Raw genomic sequence first — 20,803 nt, 5'->3', positions numbered from 1 at the left:
ATGGTGGAGGACACTCCACCAATCATGACTGTAGGACGAAATCGCACATGGAGTTATGGTGGTACGTGCAAGAGGACCCATCTTTTGGTGGAAATTGTGGCCAAGTTTTGTGGATTCTTTGTGCACTAAAGGAAGCATGGGGTTGATGCTCATCTTGGTTGTGTTGGATGTAGTAGTATAATGGTAAGTTGCTGATGGTATCACATGTTGTATCTTGGTTTCACTACTGTGTTGGTGGCTCGCTAGAGGAGTGGCCCTTTTATGGTTGATGGTATCGCATGTCGTATCTTAGATCCGTTGTTGTAATGGAAATGGTCTATGAACATTGAGAATAGTGGAATTAAGAGAACTATAGTGAGCAGTTTTATGAGACTACTTTGAGAACATAAAGGGTGAACTTAATTAGTAGCAACACAATCATTATACTTAATTAACTTGGCATAAACAATACTTTTGCACGAGAGAGAATTAGAGAACTTAACAACAGTTGAGGACCGGATTTATGTGGAGCCGGTCCCCCCTCCAAAAGGCTTTCGTATTATGATTTTGTTACCATATACATGTGGTAGTGATGTGTGTGAACACACTAGGACCACCGGGGCATTTTTTCCCTCTTTAGGAGGTTTTTTCCCTCGTGCATTATATATACGCCCATCACTCTAGGGCTATCTATCTTTCCATTACACACTAAGTAACACACTCTCTATTGTGTGCCTTGAGCTTCCTTCATCTTCTCCAAGCTGTGTGCGTTTCTTTGCAACCCTAATTCCAACAACTGGTATCAGAACAGGTTGCGTCCTCCCGGGCTTAGTCGCCAGCAGCTCCAGCACACGCCTGCTCACTTTCTCCGATTTCAGCCAGGTTTGGCGAGCATTCGCAGGTCGATAAATATTTCTGGCAAGCTCGTAGAGCAAAGTCTACTTAGATTTCTGATTCGGGCTCATTTCGGCCTCTATTTCCACTACAGGCATGTCTGCACAAACAGTTTTGTCATTTTGTGCAAAATTTTTGTCAGTGTCGTTTTCTGCATAACTGGTGCCTTACAGTCTTCCACGGTTTGTGCTATATAGCACGTGTTGTTCGCACTCCGTTTCTCCTCTTTTTGGGCAATTTTCACATTAGGTGTAGCATTTACCATGGCTGACAACAACACAGATGTGTTCAAGATGTTTGCTGCCGAGGACAAGTTGGATGGGGACAATTACCCTATGTGGGCTCATGTGATGCAACATTAGGTGTAGCATTTACCATGGCTGACAACAACACAGATGTGTTCAAGATGTTTGCTGCTGAGGACAAGTTGGATGGGGACAATTACCCTATGTGGGCTCATGTGATGCAACACGTTCTTGTGTCAAAGGGCGTCTGTAATATTGTGCAGGGCATTGATGTACGTCCTGGTTCTGAGGATGTAGGCGATGTTGAGGATGTTGCAGGTCTTGCTGCAAGGATTGCTGCTATTAGAGTTGTTTTGCCTACGGCAGAACAAGCTCGTTGGGATGTAAAGGATGCGCAGGCTCATGCATTGATTGCGTTTTCTATGAAGTGCACCATTGTTCCTCACATTCGTTCAACAAAATCTGCAAAATAGGCTTTGGATATTCTAGCAGGTCTTTATGCAAGCCGCAATGAGGCTAAAATTGCTTTGCTGCGTAAAGAGCTGGAGTTGAAGATTATGCACGAGGAAGATGATATAAATACTTTTGTTGCTGGTGGCAAGGATATCAATGAGCGACTTATTTCTACAGGTGAAGTCATTTCAGGCAGTTCCCTTGTGCAGACTGTTCTTGATGCCTTACCAGATTCTTACCAGACTTTTGCTAGTACTTGGAGACTTATGACCCAAGGAAATCCAGAAGTTACCAAGTTTGATGCATTATGCACATTGCTATTGCAAGAGTCACTTTCCAGAAAAAACAGGACTAGACAACGTGCAGTTGAACATGATTTTATTGCTTCTCAAAGAAAGGGTGGTAACAGCAATGCAGCCACTTCTTATGGTTCTGTTGTGAGTGGCAAAACTTATGTTTCCAATGCTTCTGCTGACAGCACTTCGTCTGGAAATTCTGGTGATAAAAGCAAAAAGAAGATGTGTTGCCATTATTGTAAAGCTAATGATCACTTGATCAAGCAGTGTCCTAAGTTGAAGGCAAAAGAGGCTAAGAAGAAAGAGGATGGTTCCACTGCAAATGTTGGTTCCACTACAAATGCAGCCATTGTTGAGTCTTCTGTAAAAGGAGATTATAATGCTGATGTTGATGCAGAATGGGCATTTAGTGCAGAGTGCACTTACAATCCTGTTGTCCATGATACATGCATGTCAGTTGCTACAGATTCACATGTGTGGTATTTCGAGAGTGGTGCTACAAAGCACATTACCTCACATCGTGAATTGTTCACCTCTCTCGAGTCTGTCCCTCATGGGAATTCAGTCACTTGTGCCAACAATGCCTCTTATCCGGTTCAGGGAGTGCAAATGGCAGTCCTTTCACACTTGTTGATGCACTTTATGTACCTGGGATCAAGAAGAATCTTATGTCTGTATCTGTACTTGCTAGAATTGGACTTGTAGTCAAATTTGTGGATGACAGACGTACAGTTCATGATCTCAGTTTTGGTGATGAAATTGTTGCATCTGGGCTTTTGTGCCGTGGTTGTATAAGCTCACTTTGTATGACAAGTGTTGACAAAATTTTGCAAATGCAGTTGCAGATTCAAAGGCTATTTCAGATGCAAAACTTTCGCATGCACATTTTGGTCATCTAAATTTTGTCAGTCTGCTGCATTTGCAGAAATCTGATATGGTTGCTTCTTTGCCACCTCTTGAAGCACCTGTCAAACATGTTCGTGAAGGTTGTATTTTTGCTAAGATGCAGCGTTCGAAGTTTCCAAAGGATGGTTCAGTTCGGGCTACATGCAGGTTGCAGCTTGTGCATAGTGATGTTTGTGGGCCCATGCAAACCCCGTCCTTGAGCAATTACCTTTACTTCGTGACTTTCTTGATGATTACTCTAGGCATGCATGGGTATTTCCGCTTAAATCAAAGTCCGAAGTTTTTATGTGCTTCAAACAATTTCTGGCTATGGCTGAAAATATCTCGAAATGTACTATGGGCACCCTCCGTTTCCATCGAGGGGGAGAGTATATGTCTCATGAATTTAATGCATTTTTGGCTAGTTGTGGGATAAAACACCAATGTACAATGCCTTATACACCTCAACAAAATGGTGTTGCTGAGAGGAAAAACATGTCACTTACGGAAATGGCACGATGTATGGTCAAAAGTCAAGCTTTGCCGCATTCTTTTTGGCTTGAGGCCATCATATGTGCCACTTATGTACTAAACAGGTGTCCTACGAAAGCTTTGCAGTCTATTACTCCATATGAAGCATGGCATGATAGAAAGCCTTCTATTGAGCACATGTGTGTTTTTAGCTGTTTGGCATATGCTTTGGTGCCACAAACACAGCGCAGAAAATTGGATGATAAGGCTGTCAAATGTATTTTTGTTGGTTATAGTGCTGAAAGCAAAGGTTACAGGTTGTATCATCCGCAAACAAAGCGTATTCTGGTTTCATGGGATGTAGTGTTTGTGGAAGATTATGTTCAGCCCTTGTTGTCATGTACTATAGACAGTAATGTAAGCTCACATGACATTTATGACACTTTGTTGCATCTTTTAAGTGGTGGAAATACGAATGTAAATTCCAATGAGACAGATGTACATGATGAGGAAAGGGCTGAAAATGAGCAGGCTAGAGGTATGCCAAAATGGTGGCGCATACATTGCATGACAGTAAATTGGATGCACCTTTGTCTAGTCGTACTCGTTCAAGCTCTCGCCATGCATCTTATGCATCAGATTGTTATGCTTTGACTGTGTCTAGCTTACATAACGTTGAGGAGCCTCTGTCTTTTGATGAAGCACCGAATTCAAAAAATTGGATGGCTGCCATGCAATCAGAATATGATGCACTTATAGAAAATGACAGATGGACTTTATGTGATTTGCCTCCTGGAAAAAAAGCCATTGGTAAGAAGTGGGTTTACAAGTTTAAATGCAAGCCGGATAGTGAGATCGATCGGCATAAGGCTCGACTTGTTGCAAAGGGTTATGTACAGCAAAAAGGCATAGATTATGAAGAGACTTTTGCTCCCACTTGTCATATAACTACTGTGCGTTTTCTATGTGCATTGGCAGCTCATGTTGGTTGGGATGTACATCAATCAGACATTGTTAAATGGTGATATATTTGAGGAAGTTTATGTAGTGCAGCCTCGCGGTTTTGTCAAGAAAGCACAAGAGGAAAAAGTGTGCAAATGTAACAAGGCTTTGTGTGGGTTGAAGCAATCTCCTCGTGCTTGGTATGAGAAAGCTGACACTCATTTGGTGAAACAAGGCCTTCGTAACAGTCCAACAGAAAGCACATTGTATGTAAAGCGTGAGGGTGATGTACTTCTCATTGTGGTTCTTTATGTAGATGATTTGCTGATCACTGGACCAAATGAAAGACATATTGCTGAATTTAAGGCTGATTTGAATGCTACTTTCAAGATGAAAGATTTGGAGCTGTTGCATCATTACTTGGGTATAAGTTTAAGCAGTATGATGGTGGTATTGCCTTTTGCATCAGAAAAGTTACATAGAGACATTGCTATGTAAGTTTGGACGAGGATTGCAAACCTATTGCCACTCCCATGGAAACAGGTTTGAAATTGAGTCTTCATGACACTGGTGATCCTGCTAATGTCACTCTTTACCAAACTGCTGTTGGATGCCTCATTTATGTATGTAACACGAGGCCAGATATTCAGTTTGCAGTCTCACAGGTCAACAAATTCAGGCATAGCCCAGGGTCTAAGCATTGGCAGGCTGTCAAGAGGATTTTTCGCTACCTTAGTGGCAATTTACATATTGGTTTGTTATATCTCAAGGGGGGATCATTGCTACCAGACTTACATGCTTTTTCGGACTCAGATTGGGCTGGTTGTTTTGACACGCGAGTGTCCACAAGTGGTTTTTGTTTCATGCTTGGCAGTTCATGTATATCATGGTTGAGCAAGAAGCAACCTACTGTGGCCACTTCTAGTTGTGAGGCTGAGTACAGGGCACTCTTCATAGCTACAGTTGAGTGTGTATGACTCAGACGCCTTATGGCTGATTTGGGTGTTGGACAGGACACTGCCAACACTATCTACACTGACAGTCAGAGCGCATTGGCAGTTGCGAGGAACCCAGTTTTTCATGCTCGCACAAAGCACATTGAGGTGCATTACCACTATGTCAGGGAGAGGCTCTCAGCAGGAGAGATCGGCTTGGCTTATGTGCCAACACAGGACAACCTTGCATATCTTTTCACAAAGGCATTGTCTCATGAGAAGCTTGAAGCTTTCCGCAAAGCTTTGGGCTTACTGCCCTTTGTGGACTGATCATGTCCTCAGGGCATGGCACTTCCCTTTACTCATGAGCAGCTCTTGTTCACCGCATCACTCCAGGGGGGATTTGTTACCATATACATGTGGTAGTGATGTGTGTGAACACACTAGGATCACCGGGGCATTTTTCCCCTCTTTAGGAGGTTTCCCCCCCCGTGCATTGTATATACGCCCATCACTCTAGGGCTATCTATCTTTCCATTGCACACTAAGTAACACACTCTCTATTGTGTGCCTTGAGCTTCCTTTGTCTTCTCCAAGCTGTGTGCGTTTCTTTGCAACCCTAATTCCAACAAATCTCTCCCATAAAGAGATACTTGATACAATACAAGCTTTGTGTTCCTTGAGACCTTGATAGTGCAATGAAGATAGAGAGCTTCATGCACCACAATTATGCTTGTAGATGAAAGCATTAACTTATCCCCGGCCTCAGCCCCACGGCCTCAACCCCAAGATCTCAAACACCTTCGAAAGTGGAGAGAGCTAGCAGAGAATGAGGGTAGGAAGGAGGAAGAAGAAACATTCTATGAGAAAGAAATAGTTACTCTCTTATCATTACTCTTCTTGCTTAGCATAGCATAATAGCATAGTAATGAAGATGGAGAACATGGCAAGCTTAAGCATTGAAGCATGGCTCTTGGTTGGATTTGCATTCCATAGCCAAGAGTGTTGGTGTAGGCTCTCAACTTCTCAACAAGCTTGGAGAAGGAGATGGAGTTCTTGCACTTGGCACTTCACACAATGAGAGAGAGAGAGAGAGAGAGAGAGTGTGTGTGTGTGTGTGTGGGAGTATACCCCCAAGATAGCCCCCAAGTTTCATGCCTCTTTTTGTCCTTGCTTGAAGCTCATTGGCTCTCTCAAGCCTAGCCAATCACAAGCTAGGGTCATAATTAGCAATAGGGGTAGTCCTTGGACAAGAGTCCTCCTTTTCTCTTTGAGAGAGAGGACTTGATAAATGCTTAAACAATTAGTTTAATTAGCTAAATTATCATTGGACCCCTTTAGAGGCCAACCAATAGACTTTATGCACCTTATGAGGATAGCATGGAGAGGATCTTGACAAGTGTCCTTGTTGCCTCTTTAGATTAGGCTTGCCTTGAGTGAGGGTATGTGTGTTCTCTCTCATGATCCTACAAGTAGGGCTTTCCCCCCCCATCTGTAGGGATCCTTGTTGACTTTTGGAACACCTCAAGGCCCTCACTCACCTTAGTCATGAAGCACCTTAAGCACCTTAGTCATTAAGCACCTCAAGCACCTTAGTCAGCAAGCACGACAAGCACCAAATTTGTCAGCAAGCACGACAAGCACCTTAGTCAGTGAGCACAACAAGCACCAAATTAGTCAGCAGGCACGACAAGCACCTTAGTCAGCGAGCACGACAAGCACCAAATTAGTCAGCAAGCACGACAAGCACCTCAAGCTTGGGACGGGTTTCCACCTCAAGCACAACCCTAGCTTGCCTAAGGTCCTAGGTCTAAGGACTTTAACACTAACCTTTGGAGTTCTTTAATGAAGCTAACCATAAGGTCTTTCAAGCTCCATTAGTTAGCATTGCTCTTTGACAGACCATCTTTCATTTGGACCATTGACTTTGGCCTCGTGTCGAAATAGATCCATAAGCACATGTCTATATTCTAACTCTTGTTCTCATATATTCTCCCACATTGTATGATCAGTTTAATATGAGAAAATCATTTGGGTTAGTTAGATATTAGATTTTATGACATTACCTCTCTCTTGAAATCATAGTCATCCTCGACTATGAGGTAGAGGAGACAAAGACTTAGTCATTAGGCTATGTTTATTAGTGGGTAGAGGATCCCTTTTTACCCTATGACATCATTCCAAGATGGGTGACTAATCCATTTGGGGCTTGGCAGACTCAGCTGCTGCAAGTATGTCTGGTTTTGAGTCCATTTCATTCTCCCAAAGTAGAGTGACAAATTCTACTTGGTATTTGATGATGACGTTGAGTCCATTTCATTCTCCCAAAGTAGAGTGACAATTCTACTTGGTGTTTGAGAGACGTCGTCATCACAAACATGATTTTAAGCATGCATACTAATTAAATGTGTGCAGAAGAAAAAAAGAATTAGTCTTATAAGACAAAAACATTAAAAGAAACATGTACATTTGCTTACTCTAATGTAGCATTGTAAGCATTGACAAGGTTTATACTATCATTAAGTTGTATTCCTTGCATTCATCTAGCATCTCAAAAGGATATTTGAACTTAACAAGATACCATCAGATAATCTTACCATGTCGTAGTACCTTGTCCTCATGCTAAAGGATAGCTTCAAGTTGGAGCACCTCTTCTTGATCTTCAATCTCTGGTGGATCTTCAATAATTGGTTCTCTAGGTGGCTCTCCTTTGTAGGGCTTAAGTAGGCTTACATGAAAAACATTGTGTATGAACCAATGGTTGGGCAACTTGAGTTGATAAGCCTTGTCATGATTGGCTTCAAGATTTGAAAAAGACCATAGTATCTTTTTGCTAGTTTAGCATAATACTTTTGATGGCCCGTAGGATTTTTGCTCGTTGTTTGTCTTAATCGAGCCTTGGGAAACTTGAGTAAGACCCAATCATTTTCTTTGAACATTAAGGCTTTTTTGTGCTTATCAACAACATATTTTTTCCTATGTTGAGAGATGGATATAGCCTCCTTAATCTTTTGAGAAGATTCTTGTAGGTCACGGCTATACTCATCAACAACGAAGATCTTCCCATGTACTTTAAGTAGCAAGGGACTTTTAGGTCTTCCCTCTATGATCTCAAAAGGTGCCTTTCCCGTAGTAGTATGGACAGTATTATTGTGCGCATACTCTACAAGGGGTAAGTACTTCTCCCATTGTGAGCGTTGATCTACTTCTGTAACATAGTCTTTAGTAGATCGAGTATCGCAAAAGATTGGCTATCTCACTTTGGCCATCCGTTTTTGGGTGATAGACCGAAGAGAAATTCAATCTTGTATCTATATTTTCAAAGAGACCTTTCCAAAAATTACTGGTCATTCTAGGATCTCTACCTCTGACATGGATGTTAGCAATCCATGGTGTTTGAAAATTTGAGATATAAAGAGGGTTGCCATTCGGCGAGCCTTAATAATCTTTTTGACAAGAATAAAGTGTGTATGCTTGCTAAACCTGTCGATTATTGTCCATTTTCCCGTAGTCCTGGATAGACTTGGGTAATCCAAAGATAAAATCCATGGAGATACTCTTCCATGGTGAATTAGGGATTGGCAATGGCTGGAGTAATCCAGTTTTCTTCCCTCTATCATACTTGGTCTTTTGGCATACCACACATTTTGAAACATACTCTTATATCTCCACTTTCATGGTAGCGAAGAGTAGGTTGAATGCCTCTATGCCCCGCATAGGGAGAAGGATGAGATTCAAAGGATGAGATTCATACATGACTTTCTCACGAAGGGAATGGAATAACACATAGCATATTGCCATGGAGAAGATAACCATCTTGCAAAGTGAATGGTTCTTCTTTCTTCCCCAATGGAAGGGCTGACATTATGTCTTTAAAGTCAGAGTCAGTAGCATACTCAACTATCATAGAAGATAGATCATTGTGAGTTTCTATAGACACCACATTGACTCTTGGGCGTCGTGAAAGTGCATTGGCCACTTGATTATGCTTACCAACAATGTGAGCAATATGAAAATATAATTGCAAAAGAAAATTTGCCCACCTCATTTGTTTGTCGAAAAGCTTGGTTTGCATCATCAAGTACTTGAGACTTTTGGTGGTCCATTTGCAAAATAAATGGAGTCCCCAATAGATAGTGCTTCCTTGTGTCTAGGGCATATAGAACAACTAAAAACTCTATTTTGCATATGCCCATTCCCGTTCATTGGCATTGAGCCTTCAAATTTCACATGCTATGGCATGCCCTTATTGAAGCAATACTGCTCCAAGGCAATCACCACAAGCATCACATTGGACCTCAAATGGTTTTGAGAGCTTCGGAAGCATAAGGGATGGTTGGGAGGTAAGCTTCTCTTTGAGCTTGTCAAAAGCATTTTTCTCTTTATTAATCCATGAGTACTCAACGTTCTTCTTTGTTAAGTCATGTAATGGTCCTGCTATTTGGGAGAATTTTGCTATGAAGCATCTATAGTATGCACACATACCAATAAAGCTTCTCATCTTATGTAGATTCCTTGGATTAGGTTATTCTTTTATTACCTCCACTTTGATGGATCCATATGGATACCATCTTGAGAGATAATATGACCTCAGTATTGAATCTCTTGAAGGAAAAATTCACTCTTCTTTTGATTGATAAAAAGCTTGTTCTCCCTTAAAGCTTGAAAAATTACCTGGAGATATTGCTTGTGCTCCTCCAAAGACTTGGAATAGACGATGATATCATCAAAGAACACTCCAATAAACTTGTGATGGGGTCTAAAATTTTTCTCCATTAAACTATTGAATGTGGCCGCTGCATTAGTCAAGCCAAAAGGCATGACTAGATATTCATAAAGACCAGACGTTGTACAAAACACGGTCTTTATGATATCTTCATTCACTATCCTTATTTGATGATAGCCACTTTTAAGGTCAATCCTTCTGAAGTCAATTCTATTGAAGTAGGTAAAGCCTTGTAGCTTATCAAACAGATCTTTGACCCGCGGTATGGGAAATCTGTTTTTGATAGTGATATGGTTTAGCGCTCGATAGTCCACACACATGTGGTATGTACCATCTTTCTTTTGCAATAAAAGGACTCGAGAACAAAAGGGAGAGAAGCTAGGCCTCATCATCCCTTTGTCTACCAATTCTTGTACTTGCCTTATGATCTTCTTTTGTTGAGCTTGGGAAACTCGATAAGGATGCTTGTTAGGCGGTGAGCTTCCTGGTAGGAGCTCAATTCGATGTTCATCATCCACTCATTTTGGAGGTAACTCCATAGGGATATCATCGATAAAAACATATTGGAATCCATTTAGAAAATTATACAAGTCTAACTCTTCTTGATTCCTACCATTTTCATTTGATAAAACGTTAGGACTTTTTATGGATTGTTTGACAAAAATCATGTACGCAAAATTGAGCTTTTCATTGATTTGTCAAAAGCAAGAGAATTTACAAGGGGTATGGTACAACCAGGCTCATTAGCATCTATGTACATGTTCTTTTCTCTATACTTGAAATACAACCTTCTTTAAGGGAACTCTACATTAACAACTATACGGTCAAACCATGGTGCCCCTAGGATGACATCTTCATGCTTGAGAGGAGAGATGAAGAAATCTTCTTTGTCAACATAGCCTTGGACATGAAGCCTCAATTTTCCAATCAAGGGAGCAATTGCGGCTTCTTACCCCTTGAAGGCTCCATCGGCTACAACAACATCTCCCATCTCATGAGCTTGAATGCCTAACTTGGTGGCCAACTCTATGAATATGAAATTGTGAGTAGAGCCAGGGTCAAACAGGATGAAGACATCATGCTCCCTTACCTTTCCCCAAGCATAGGAGAGAGGCGATCCTTTGCAATGAGCATCCTCTTTTGGAGCTTCGATTGTGGAAGCTCTAGGAGTCTCACTACGGGCTTTTTTTTGGGACAAGAACGATAGCCATGTCCTTGTTCCCCACACTTAAAGCATTTGTGATCCTTACGAAAAGCTTCTAGGTTTTTAGGAGAGAGTTTATTTTTACCTTTGTAAACTCCCTTTTCCTTGGACCGATTGTTGTTGTTGTTGTTATTGGAATTGCCTTGGGAAGAGTTTTGAGCATTGTTCTCCCCTCTTAATTCATTTTTGTCCTAGTTCTATCACCGAAGTAATCCACCACACTATGGTTGCTTCGCATATCAATTTTCAATAAGGGACAAAAAGGAACGCCAATCCCAGGCACCACCTAGTTTAAGAGCGAACTAGGACACAAAAGAGGAGAATCGTTAGAGCAACCCACAAACAAGCAAGGAATTTACACTAACCCTAACACCAATGGAACACTCTCACACACTAAAACACGAGGGGGAGAGAGAGAGAGAGAGCACTCTCACACACTAAAACACGAGAGAGAGAGAGAGAGAGAGAGAGAGAGAGAGAGAGAGAGAGATGGTGCTCGGGCTGCTTTGAAGTGTATCGTTAATGATCAAGCAAACATAAATATATATAGGTAAGAAAGAGAGAGAAGGGGGAAGGGAGTGCTTGTTGCACTAATGCCTTCTTACAAATCTGTCATGACCAATCAAAGTGAGATTAGTATTTGTTCAACATAGCCTCAGCAAATTACACCACAACACATCACAAGAAAAAAGCCACCCCAATCACTGTCTTAAGGCCAGGGGAGTCCTCTCCACCCTGTCGCCCTCTTACAGCATGTGGGATTTATGGCTAAATTGATAACAATACCCGGAGACAAGCTATCAAGAACTTAAATAAAACACCAAGACACTTACACATCATTATTGTCCATGACTTCACGTTGGAAGGGAGACAAGCATTAGGGGAATTTTGAGGTCACTTTTGTGCCCTGTAAGAATATGTAGAGAGAGAATATATACTTTATTTTAAAAATAGTGAAATGTTTGTAAAAAGGTGAGTTTGCGTCCTTTTTACCTCCACCGAAACATGTCATTGTCAAATCTTTCTAGGATCTTTCGTATTCTAAAAAATACTCCCTCCAAAACTAACGAAAAGGTCAGTTCTGGCCCAAAATTCAAAATTTCCAAAAGCTGAAACAAACCTTTTCTGTGTCGTCTTCTTCCTCGTATCTGCACAGCTTTTTCCTATAGTACTATCTCTAACAAATACTGTTAACACACTTCCATGAGGAAGAGAAGAAGCTTATACCATCTACACATTGAGCTAAATGAAGAATATTGTCCAGTGCGCAAGAGAAACAAATGTGCAGAGGTGTCCTCGTCCATATTTGAAGCAATGCGGCAAGATCAAAAAAATCACATTGATCTCTGGACTGATGGAAGATTGTATCCACTGGACCCAATGACAAAGAGCACTCCCCCATTCTCAAATTGTTCATCTTTGATAAAATTTGTGGGTGATGGTCAAAGAGGGTTGCTGGGTTATACACAGAGTCTTGCGGCAGAGAGAGATATTCTTAAGTTAGAAGATCATTTGACCAAACAAATGATAAATACTCTTAAACAACAACTTGAGGAATTTAAAGAGAGCAATGAAAAGCTACAAACTCAGCTCAAACAAGCTAGAAGCAAGAATACAATGTTAGGAAACAGACAAAGAGAAAAGAAGTTAAAGAACATTGAAGCCTTGAGACGTGGTGGAGGAGGTTGCAGCAGGAGAATCAGAGCAGCAAGGTATTGTTATTTTATATGATTCTGCTTATGTTAGGTTGTTAATCTTTTTGTTAGGTTGTTATGCTTATTTTATATGATTCTGCTTATGTTAGGTTGTTAATCTTTTTGTTAAGTTGTATTGTGTTAATCTTTTTGTTAAGTTGTATTGTGATTCTGCTTATGTTATTGTTATTATGCTATTGTTCTTTATTAAATGATTAATATTCAGTTAACTTTAATTTAGTTTGTTTATTTTGTTGGTGTCATTTGGACAATAATCAGTTAATTTTGTACCTTTTGATTTAGGACTTTGCTACAACCAAACTCTGCATCAAACATGGAAATGGCAGCTAAACATTATTGTGATGTTTTACCTCTCAAGGTTGCCAAAAAGATTTTCACAGAGAAGAAGTTTAAAAAGGCAAAGGAGCAGTGCATTGAGGGATTTTTGCAGAGCTCTTGCTTGGACAAGGAGGATGTGCAATATACTATGGATAAGGTAGGCATTAGCAGAGATGGTTATAGCAAGCTGTTCAGAAATATGAAGTCAAGGTTAAAGCAATGTAAGGTCAGGTCCTCTTTGCTTCCAAAGCCATCCATTGTGCAGCAGGCAAGGAAAAAGATCAATGAGAGGATAATGGAGATGTTGGGTGAGCCTCACCACATTCATGGTACCTATCATGGTAAAAAGAGGGATCTTCAATTTGACGAGTTCAATAATATTTTCCTTGACTTGAAGACACTTCAGAAGGAAATGATCAGATTCTATGAGCTGGAGCATACAGAAGCAAATGGTGTTGTCAGTTTTGTGATAAAGCTTGATGAATGTGAGATTGTTAAGAACAGAAAAATTGAGAGGATTTCCATAACTTTAATGAACAGAGCATTGAAACCGAAGGATACCAAGTACTTCAGCGTGCAATCGGAGAAGAATGTCTGGTGGCTAGGTGCTTTTGAAGTAGAGAGTGAAGACTTTGATGTTCTGGATTGGGTTTTCCATCAAACAACAATACCCGAAGTCATTAATGCACAAGAATTAGGGGAAGAGCTTGAAGTTGAAGGGTTTGGAAGTTACAGGGTGGAATGGCACATGGGAGGAGACCTTAAAACCCTTAAATGTATGTACAATGTCTCCAAAGGAGCTATGGCAAAGAGCCCTTGTCTGTATTGTATGGCATCAGCAAAAGAATGTAATCCTGCAAATTGGAACAAAGCACCCAATAGGCATACTCAAGATCCAAACTTCAAAGCAGTTTTAAATATTCCACTTGCTAATGTCCACATATGCACTCTGCATGCTCTTTGCAGAATTGTGGAGAAAATTGTACATCTCTATGTGGGGTTTGCTTGGAAGTTACAGCCAAAAGCAGCTAGAGATGCTGCAATCAAATGTATTGAAACGGTTTTATCAGAAATTGGCCTTCACAGTGGTAAGGTTAAGATTGAAACAGACCTGAAGAGGTCTTCAAATGGAAACAATGTGCCTAGAAAGGTATCTGTTGGTGGTGTGAAGGCCAGAGCTTTCCTAGGGTTTCATGGCAAACTAGGAAAGGTAAATGCCAAGAAGGGTTCATCCAATGTGAAGTATAACCAGTGGAAAGCTCTCCACAATGCCATCAAAGATCATGGTCTTGAAGGTACATCAAGAAACAAAAAGGCAGAGGTATGGGAATCACTAGACAAAGTATTTTCCTACTGTGATAAGACATCCTGGGGAAAAAATGATATGCCAAATTTCAAGAAAGTGCTCAATAACTTCAGAAGTGCAATGAAAGATGCTTGGGATCAGGAATTCACACATTACATGGTAAGTTTTTTATTCCTTTTTAATATGTACATACTTTTAGTTTGGAAGCATATGATTAATCTCATACTTACTAATTATTGACACACTTTTACTTTGCCAGCATATAATTTACAATCACACTCACTGGTTTGTAAAGAGATGGGGCTCCCTGTCCATATGGTCTACACAAGGCATGGAGAAATCCCATTATCAAGCAAGAACCAAGTTTTTCAAGCATACAAGACATGGAGGAGGTGCAGTGAAGGCAAACAGCTTGCTTGAGGTTTTCCAATGGTTCTATAGACAAATATGGCATAGAACCAGATCAAAAATGACAAAGAAAGCACTACTGAACTCAGATTTAGCAAATGCCTTACACAGGAACAAGCAGAAAAGACAAAATTCATATAATAGTTCATCTGCAAATGAAAAATTCTTACAATGGCTAGCTACAAGAGAGAGACAAGGTAGAAAGTGGGCCAAAGTACAGGTGTGAGCAAAGTCAGTCTTTTGATGAAGGTACATCAACTTCACCCCTAAACTTCAGAAACTTCTGCTTATTGTAGCCTATCATTTGTCTCTTGAGGTCCCCAAAGTGGGCAAGCACATAGGATGCCATTGTTGCAAAATAACCAGCTCTAGAACCAGTAAGGCCAGGGAAGAATCCAAAAATTCTGATGGCTTCCTCCTTTTCCACCAATATTAACTTCTCTAACCCTGGAGGAAGCTGATATGAACCAACAACCTTTGTAAGTGCTTTAATTGCAAGCATTGGCAGCAATGGTTCTCTTGTAAACTTGTTATGGAATATAATGACAGTCTCTTTGTTGAGCTTCCCAATAAAGTGTCCCAAGCTCTGGTTCCTTCCTAAATTTAAGGGTCTGGAACCCTTCCCCCTGCCAAGGAATTTGTCTGTGTCCAGTATTTCAATCTGCAAAAATATGTCTTGGTTAATTGTTCAGCACATTAATAAGACAGGGCAAAATGGTCATTAACATACCTTAGGAGGCTCATCCTCCTCAAACAAAGCAGGTTCCCATATATCAATGGATCTAGTTGGCCTTACTTCATAATCTCTGGTCTTTTCCTCTCCCATATGCTCTATTTTGAGCCTTTTCTGGATCTCATTGAACTCCTCTTCAGAAGGTACACCCTGTTGCTCATATCTCAGAACAATGTCCTGCACATGCTTTCCAACACTTGAGCTGTCAATAAAATTTTCTGCCTCTGTGTCCAAGACTGCTAAGGGGCAAGGTGAGTAATCAATAAATCCTATGTCATTAGATCCCCACTCAGCCAAAACTGCCAAAGCATAATCTTCCCTTAGATCAAAAAGATGCTGAATGTCATTCAGCAAAACATATTCCTTTTTGTTAACTTTGTATGTGGGAAATGTTGCTGTGCAATGCAAAGGATCAACATCTTCATCCTCAATGTCAACATTCTCCACTTTAGTGATGTTTTCTGCTTTAAATTTTGCAATGTCCAGCATCTCAGTGCTTTGTAGCTTCTCTTCCTCTTCATGGAACTCCATCTCTATCTCCTCTTTCTCCTGGTCCTCCTCAGCCTGGGAAATCTGCTTTGGAATCTCTTTGCCCTCTGGTGTTGGGAGTACACTGAAGAAAATGATAAGTCCAAGGTCATAATCTACCAACTGGGAATGCATATTACCATGAAATTTGCAAGGCTTTATGATCTTTTGCCAGTCTGGATGAAGGCTTGACCACTTCTTTGCAATACCTGTCCTTGACAAGCTACCTGCTTTGCATATATCAACAAAATGAACAAGATTGTCAAGCCTGTGATCTCTGATCAATTCTGTATATATCTCTTTCAAGTCACTAATTTGTGTAGAGAAGCCATCCACAAGTGCTTGAAGATCAAAGGCAGCATTAAAAATCTGTTTGGCACTTTGAAATCTTGTAAGTTCATTAACTTTGTAAAGAAAAGACATCAGCCTATCATCAGCGGTCTCTTGTATATCCTCTGTATCCATTATGACAATCCACAAATGCTCAGCTGAAAAAGAGAAAAGAGAAGTCTATCAAGACATTAACCACCCTTCTTTATATCAAGTCTACAAACAAATTAAAAGCATAAAATTGTCAAGCAAATTAGGCGCACAAATTAAGCGCAAGCAAAAAAGAATTACATAAAATTGTGACATGCTATGTTTGTCACTTGCTATGCGAACTTTGAGAAGTTAAGAGAAACTCGTCACTCACTAACAACGCGCACAATGTGACACTTGGTACGCGTTTTCCTATTGCTAGGAAGAGGTTGACATCCACCAAAATCGCGCACGGGTGTCGCGGTGTGTCGCTTGGAGGGTTGGAGGCTTAAATTCGTGAATGAGAATAAGCGAATCAACGGGTTGGGTAGGTTCCTTTTATGGGCAAAAACGCCGCCTCGGGAAGTGTGCAAATCCGTTGCCGCCTCGAAGTTTGGTCCAACGGCTAGTTTTTAGGCGCCTAGGGACTTGCGCCATGCACCCTATATAAACATCCTTAAAGCCCAAACTAAGCGCATTTTGAATGAGGTTTTGAAGGAGTTCCACAACCCAAAACTTCGAGCGCTTTGAGCGTACACCGTGCGCGATATTCGTAAGTGAGAAGACTTTGCCTCTTTTATCATTTCGCGTACCAAGTTTCAAAGCAATGTGTTCTACTATGTCCACATATGTGATCATGTTTACGATGTGTACCGCAAGAGGTTTTCACCGCTTGGTTTTCCCGTCACCCCGTGCGCGAATTTGGTAAGTGGGAGGACTTTGCTCCCTTTGAAATTTCGCGTACGAAGTGTCACCGTATCTGTGTAATGCTCCGTCACATCATGCGCGATCACCGTTAGTGTTAGGACTTTGGTCCCTTTGTGATTTCGCGTACGGGGTGTCATCGCAATGTGTTCCACTATGTACGGAAATGTGTGCCACTAAATATATATTTTGAAGGACATTTTGTCATTTCGCTTACAGAGTTTCAAGGCAATGTGTTCCACTATGTCCACATATGTGATCATGTTTACGATGTGTACCTCATGTGTGCCATTATTTTCACCATGCGTACAACATGTGTCTCAAGATGTTTAAGAGGTTATCACCACTTGGGACTCCCGTCACCCCGTGCGCGAATTTGGTAAGTGGGAAGACTGTGCTCCTTTCGCAATTTCGCGTATGAAGTGTCACCATATTTGTGTAATGCTCCATCACGCCGTGCGCGACCACCGTTAGTGTGAGGACATTGGTCCCTTTGTGATTTCGCCTACGGGGTGTCACCGCAATGTGTTCCACTATGTACGGAAATGTGTGCCACTAAATATACATCGTTTACTTTTTTTACTAATGTTTGTTGTGTTCCACTATGTACGGAAATCCCTTTTGAAGATGGCAAGGACCAAGAAGACTGCAAGGAAGGTTGATAAGCCGGTTGATAAGCCTCTATCCGAAGATGAAGAAGAAGCTCAGCCTAGCAAAGCTTTAGCTGGTACTTCAAAACCAAAGGAGAGCACATCTCAGAGGAAGGACCCTAAACCAAGTACACCTGACCCTCAACCAAGCAAAAGAAAGACTACACATCAGAGGAAAGCTTTCAAGCCAGTGCAACTTAAGCCTCTCCTTACAAAGAGAAAGTTCAAGCAGGGGGTCAAATGTCTAAGAGAGATAAGGAAGGCCATAAAGGCCATCAATCTTGCAATTCCCAAACTGCCCTTCCAAAGACTATGCAGACAAGTTGCAGAGGAGTACAAGATTGACATGAGGTGGACTAGAACTGCATTAGCATGTATCCAAGAGGCTTCTGAGGACTTTATGATTGAGCTTTTCCAAGATGCCTATATCTGTGCAGCTCATGCCCATAGGGTTACTTTGATGGACAAAGACATGATCACCCTCAGGAGGCTGAGATACAGGTTTTCAAGAATGTTGGAGCCTGTCCCTATGCATGATATTAAGGCCTTTAATATTCTCAACATTCCTCCATGGAGGAAGCCCAAGGAGCCTGAAGTAGGAGTAGTTGATATTACTGAAGAAGAGGAAAAGGAAAGGAAAAAGAGAGCAAAGGAAGACAAGGAAATTGCAGAGAGAAAGGAGCTTGACCTGTTGGAACCTCAACTAGTGCCCCTCTTGAGGAGTGTCAATCCTACTGGTTTTGTTGTCGCTCTATTCAGTGAGGAGGATCCTAGGGAGGATTACAATTCACTTGACTCTGAGACCTTGGAAATTCTCAAGGACTGGACCAAGGAGATCAATTCTCCACTCCTTATCACATGCCTCAGGTTGCTTTTGTTTTCCTATGTATTTTTGTTTATAGCAAGAAATCTTTATATAACAATATCTTGTACCAGGTTAATGATGCATACATATGAGCCAGACCTTCAAAAAAAGGTGGAATTTTTAGACCCTTCTATCTCCCACTTTCTCAGGACAGAGACAAATATTAGAGAGCTCACAAAGTGGTTGATTCATGTGGACTTGGAAATCTGTGAAATTTTCTTGATTCCCTATCATGAGAGGTAAGTTTCCTACCTACACCTTGTGAAGAGAATTTACTAATTCATGTTAGAAGGCTAACTGAGGCTTGTTTTTATAGCTCACATTGGAGTTTAATTGCAATTGATATTGTGAAAAGAAAATGCTACTTTGTCAATTCTCTTGCTGGAGTACATGGTCAAGCAAAATTGTAAGTATAGTAGCAGACACATTTTGTAAACCACAAGCAGAACCTCAAGCACATACTTTTAATAAAGAATTTTGGACAGTGTTGCTACAAGATTTATAGAGACACTGGAGAATTGTCCACCCATGCCAAAGATGCTGACTGAAATCCAATTTTCAGTTGTGAAGGTTGGAATTCTTTATGCTTTGTTCACTTCAATGGATTATCCTCAAATATTTTTTCCCATAAATACATGTAATGTGTTGCAGGTTCCAATCCAGCCTGAAAGCCATTCATGTGGATGGAGGGTAGTGACAAATGCCAAGCTCCTCTTGGACTTCATATACTGCAATGACAATCAGAATATAGAAGTATAGCATATTTCATATTTGCTAGCTGTATTTTTTCTCATTTTATTGTTCCTAAAACTTGCTTTCTATTGCCTTGTATAGATCAACAGAGAGTGCTATAGTGAGAACCATGTATGGTTGACAAGAGCAAAGATTATCAAGTATATGATTGAAGCAAATGGACGACTGCAAGAGGTATTTAAAGATGATGATGCTGAAGAGCTAGAAAAGGCAAAGGGGAAAGCAAAACTAGAAGAGGCAAAGGGGAAAGCAAAGCTAGAAAAGGCAAAGGGGAAAGCAAAACTAGAAGAGGAAAAGGGAAGTGAAGAGGGAGAAGAGAGCGGTGAGCAGGAAAAGGCAAGTGAAGAGATGGATGATAAGAGAAAGAGGAAGCATCCCTCAAGCCCTCCTGCCAAAGAGCCCACAAGAAAATCTCCCAGGACAAAAGAGCCCACTGCAAAAGCACCAACCCCTAGGGACAGGAAAACTCCTGGCAGAAAACTATTCTAGCTTTTTGTAGCCCACTTGTATCAAGCTTCCCACTTGTATCCAATTGTCTATTCTATAGCCCTTTGTATCAAGCTTTTTGCAGCCCACTTGTATCAAGCTTCCCACTTGTATCTAATTGTAGCCCACTTGTATCAAGCTTCCCACTTGTATCCAATTGTCTATTCTATAGGCCACTTGTATCCAATTGTCTATTCTATAGCCCACTTGTATCCAATTGTCTATGTAATTGCAAATATTTGAAATTGAATACATTTTGATCACCTTGTTTTAAAACTCTGTTACAAAATCAAATCATTGAAGTAAAATCATTGATGTTTGGAAAAGTTGCATTTCAATAACAAAATAAAGATCCTTTTAGATCTTTATTTCAATAAGATCCTTGCAGGTCATTTGATACAAAACAAGATCCTTGCAGGAGGTCATGTGATACAAAACAAGATCCTTGCAGGTCATGTGTTACAAAATTGCCTTAAAGGATGTTCAAGGCACCAAATGTACAATGCCATCCAAGATGTCCTTGCACTGTAGCCTCTTTTCATTCCTTTTTGATACCTACAAAAACAGCCCAAGTTAAATAAAGAACCAATAAGAGAACAAGAGACTTTTAGTGATAACAGTTACCTTTCCACCATTTATTTGAAAGCAGAATGTTGTGGGCAGTTCAATTTCATCATTTTGCAGGTCCAATCTCAATTGATGTAAGCTACACATGCCTCTTATCTTTACAATTGACAGATGCTCATTGTTTACCCATATATCAATGTCTTCTATTGGGCTGTCAATG

The sequence above is a fragment of the Adiantum capillus-veneris genome, chromosome 22, assembly GCF_014529385.1.
Source record: "Adiantum capillus-veneris isolate H3 chromosome 22, ASM1452938v2, whole genome shotgun sequence".
Lineage (NCBI taxonomy): Eukaryota > Viridiplantae > Streptophyta > Polypodiopsida > Polypodiales > Pteridaceae > Adiantum > Adiantum capillus-veneris.
The sequence above is the reverse complement of the archived record's forward strand: the minus strand, read 5'-3'. Positions refer to the sequence as shown.